This window comes from Malurus melanocephalus, unplaced genomic scaffold, assembly GCF_030028575.1.
Source record: "Malurus melanocephalus ecotype Western Australia unplaced genomic scaffold, MMel_1.1 scaffold_86, whole genome shotgun sequence".
Classification (NCBI taxonomy): domain Eukaryota; kingdom Metazoa; phylum Chordata; class Aves; order Passeriformes; family Maluridae; genus Malurus; species Malurus melanocephalus.
The window spans coordinates 1,417,349-1,422,031 of NW_026623318.1; positions in this window are offsets into that span (position 1 = coordinate 1,417,349).

Consider the following 4,683-nt stretch of genomic DNA (forward strand, 5'->3'; position numbering starts at 1 on the left):
AAAATAAACAACCCCACCACATTTTGAGTTAATGTAGAAATGAGTAAAAAATGCAAATTAGGCTCTGGAGAGGGGTTGGAACGGGGTGGGGGTGGGGCACCTGCAGCCCCACAGCCGCTCCCAGCATGGCTCAGTTCACGTGGCCCAGCCCCACAGCACCCCCACCATGGGAATTCCCCTTCCTTCCCAGTAAGCTGGAAGCTGCTCTGCACTGGGAGCACTGGGAATGTCCCCCCAGCTGGATGTCACCGAGCAGGGGGACAGATGGTCACATTCCCTTGGAAATGGGGACAGACACCCCCCACACACTCCATCTGCCCACGGAGCTGGAAGGGAAGGCGGGACATGCTGGGGAAACTGGGACATCACGGAATCAAAGAATCGCTGAGGTGGGAAAACCCCCAGACGCCCCCAGTTCACCTGTCCCCCAAGGCCACCACTGACAATGTCCCCAAGTGCCACATCAACACAGCTGTTAAATCCCATAGGGCTAGACATATCTTTCCAGGAGGAATATTCCCCAAATATTCCCAAAATCCTACCTAGTGCCCCCCTGGTGCCACCTGAGACTGTTCCCAGAATTCCCGGCCCAGCGCTCTGTGGCGTTGTCACCCTGTCACCTCCCTGCCACCCCCGGCTGTGAAACACCACGGCCTCAGTGGCTTTTTTGGGATGTCCCAGTTCAACGTGCCGGGAGCACACGTGGTGGAGCCGCAGGAATCGGGGTCGGAAGGACGGGACACGGCGGGGGAGGTGCTGGGCTGGGTCCTTTGTGCTTGGGACTCAAATAACCAGGAAAGTTCCCCAATTTTCTTTTTCTCTTATTTTTTGCCTTTCAAATGAAATCACGAGGCTGGGAGACATTTTCCCAATTAAATTCCTGAAATTAGACCAGAGCCAGGAGCACGGGCGGGGGTTGGGATACTGCGGTGTCCTCAAGGACACGAGTTTTTGTGTCTAAATCTCCTTAGCACTAAAAAATATGGGAATTCCATTCCTGGAGCTGAGCTGTGGAGGGAGGGAGAGGCTGGATGTGGCTCATCCTGGAATCCGCAGTGCCTTTGGCACCCGCAGGACCCTCAGGCTTCTCCAGGGGATGGGATTGAGGTCCGGAAGGACATTTCCTTCCATTTTCCCACATCCTCAGAGGTCACACGGTGCCTCTGCCCCCGCAGCAGCTTTCCCAAGGGAAATCCAGTTCTAAGGATAAACCAGCTGTGTTACCAAAAATCGGTGAAAATAAAACTCCCTTAGCACAAGGGTAGCATTAAGAAGCAGGAATTCTGTGTTTGGCAAGAGACACGAGAGGAAATCTCCTCTGAAATCTCCAGCTGAATAATTAATTTCTGCCTCTTAAGGCTTCCTTGGTGTTAAGGAGTTCTATTTTTACCGATTTTTGGTAACAGTTTTGGMACCTAGATGGGACTTACGGCTGAATTTTAATGGATCTGAGGGRTCGTGGGACCTCGAGGGATTTTCAGGAGAAGCTTCAATCCCTGGACCGCAGGAAATGGGAGCAGCACCCCTGGGAAGATCAGAGCACTCTTCCCTTTAAAGGGGTGAACTCGCACCTGATGTTTCCCAGGCGGGGATTAGAGGTCCCTAGGGTGGGAATAGAGAAGGGTTAGGGTCCCTGCTGGGAGCTCCTAAATGTGCTGGAATGCCACATTTTGGAATGCTCCCAAATGGRAACTGGTTTGGAATGCCACATGGTTTAAATGCCTCACGTAATGATGATTATTAAAGCATTGGGGGAAATTGGAGGAGGACCCCCTCACTGGGAAACAATGGGTTGAGTGTTGTACTAGTTGGTGGCTGAATTTGAATTTGATGAAGAAAGGGGACATTGGGAAACGGAGTGTACCCAGGCCAGGGGAAACCAGGCAGGAACCCCAAACCCAACACTCCATCAAGTTCCTGACCTAAAGTGGAAAGGAAGGGCATGGGGGGACCCATCCCCAGCTGAGCCCCTGGTTATTATTGCTGGGGAAGGAAATGGTAACGTTTTAATTGGTGCAGGAGGAAGTTGTTGGGTGTAGAATTCCTGCAGAGGAAAACTGGGCTCTGAAYGTGTTGTGGGTGTGACAGGGAGGAGGGAGAACAGGCCTTTGTCACTACCATTGCCATTTAAATTAAGAAAGCGGTGGGGGACACACGAATTTYTGTATCTGCCTGAATGCCCAGTCCCCTGGCTGGGGAGAGATTTGTTTCAAAAACTGGATGCTCGAAGAACTTTCTGGAATGGGGAAATTCCAAAACCTGAATCAAAAGCTGTTGAGGCAAAGATCTTTATGATTCAGGGATCAAATGATGTGGAAGAAATTCCAGGGGAGGTGGGGAATGCTGTAATCCCACTGGCGTGGGCTGTGAAGTGCCTGGGTGAACAAAGGTGGCCGAACTGGTGACGATTCCTCCCAAACCTGAAGCCAGCCACAGACAGGGACGGCAAACACAATGTGCTATTGAGGGGGAGGCAAGGAAAACCTGGCAAAAGCTTATAAAATTTCATTTTGAATATGGGTTATGGAAAGAGTGTGGATCAGAACAACACATCAGTGTTGGCTGTTCAAAAGCAGAACTTGGAATAGAGACCACTACAAGATTTAAAGGCCATTTATAAAACAGTCCCAGACATTCATTCAGTGGGAGCTGAACTGTGCACACCCTTGGCAGCACTGACAGGGGATACAAAGGTTGCTTTCTCTTAAGGGTGCGTTTTTCTGTAACACCTCTGGACCCGGAGAGTTAGAAATGGTCTGCTTTTGAGTGGGAGAATACAGCATTTTCCAAGCCATTGGACAACGTGAGTAAAGGATGGCCAGGATGCTTTAGGGCGGTGGGARGTGCCGAGTTTTGAACCCGGGGAGCACAAAAGCTGCTCTGTGCCTCACATGGGCACAGCTGGTTTGGAACAAAGAGGAGGACATTGGATACCACCAGCAGGATGCTGGAATACCAGGGCGCCCCACTGCAGCAAGACTATGTTGAGCTTTAGGTAATCCCTGTTTGAACCCAGCCAGGTTTCCTAGGTTCCTGTGAAGTACAAAGGAGAAATTGGACCAAAATCCCACAAAAGCCAAAAGAAGGGGCTGYGGTGCCCTTGTAAAGCCCAYCAGTTTGGAGAATCCCCAGTAATTCCAGGGAATCAATCAGCTGACAAAGCAGCTTGAGAGGCTGCTGAGAAAGGGACCTCTGCWCTAATACCTGGCAAAGAGTGGAATGTGCTTGGGAAAAAAACCCCAAATTATAGCAATCAGGACAGGCAGTCAGCCCTATCAGGAGAAGCTACAGAAGATCCCAGCAGGTGATTGGTAACCTCATGTAGGCAGGTAACTGCACCTCCAGAATTAATGTATAACAGAACTAAAACATCAGGAAACACATTGGGAAATCCAGAATGTGCTGATTCATTTGCAAAGGAATATAGTGAGCACAGAAATAACAGAAATTAATAGATCTGTCCTTGAAAAAAGGGGTTTCTTAGCAAAATAATCCCAAGGAAGGCAGAAGACTGCCTCCAGGGCTTATAAAATGGGGGAATTTCCCAGGGGATATTTKGCAAATTGATTTTGCAGAACTGTGCAGGCAGAAGAGAGGCTGGTACATTTTGGTGTCAGGAGATGCTTTCCCTGGATGGACAGAGGCTTTCCCATGTTGCACTGACGAGGCAAGAGAAGGCTCAAAAGCTCTGCTGAAATTAAATATTGAATTGCACTGGAATTGACTCTTCTAAGTCTTGCAAGGTGCCATGTCATCAACAGATCCTTGGGACTGTTTATTCTGGGAAAATCAATGAATCTGTGTGTGAAACACGGTATCTAAACAGGAGCTTTTTCTGTTTTTAGCACGCACAGTATTTGGAAGGAGAAATCCCCTCCTGCATCCAGCTGGATAAGGAATTCCTGCTGTTTAATGCTTCATTGGTATGAAGGACAGGTTTTTGGTAACCAAACAATGCCATGGGGGACGGTAAAGTCCGGCCATGAATCAGGGGAATTGAAATCCAGTCAATTTTAGTTCAGTGGGGTTTTGGGAAGTTGGGTGGACAGCAAAGAGTTAAAATACCTGGAGCAAACGTTTTCTGCGACACTGATAAGGGTCCTTGGTGGCTCACTCAGGGTCATTCCTGGCTCCATCAGGTCATGCCTGGCTCCCAGAGGAGGAGATCTGTTCATCCCAGGGCTGAAGGAAGCCCTGACACTGCGCCCCAAATCCTGGCGTATCACAATTCCGGGGGTGTTGCTACGTTACACCTGGAACATTCCTGGATTTGCAGCTAATCTGGCTTTCCTAATACAGCTGCAGAATTAAATATTGCGAGCCAACAGCCCAAATGCCGGCAGCTGAGCTGATTTACACCTCTGAGTCTCTTATCTGGCCGGGTTATCACGGGCGATTGAACAGCAACTGTGCTGTTTGCTGCTGTGCTGAGCAGAGGAGACCTCCGGAAAAGCAGCGGAGGTGGGTGTTGTTTTCTTTTCCTGGGAATGCTGGCACCTCCAGGCACCGAAAATCGAATTAAGGAGCTCGGAGTGGGGTGGCTGCCGGCGGATTTAAATGAGAGACCCTGCAGCCAGATGTGACCAGCGCTTTTAAGCGCTTTTAGTGACTTCTGTGGTTTTATACAGGAACTGAATCAACACCCCATGGATTGTTCCTTTTTTTTTTTTTTTTTTTTTTTTT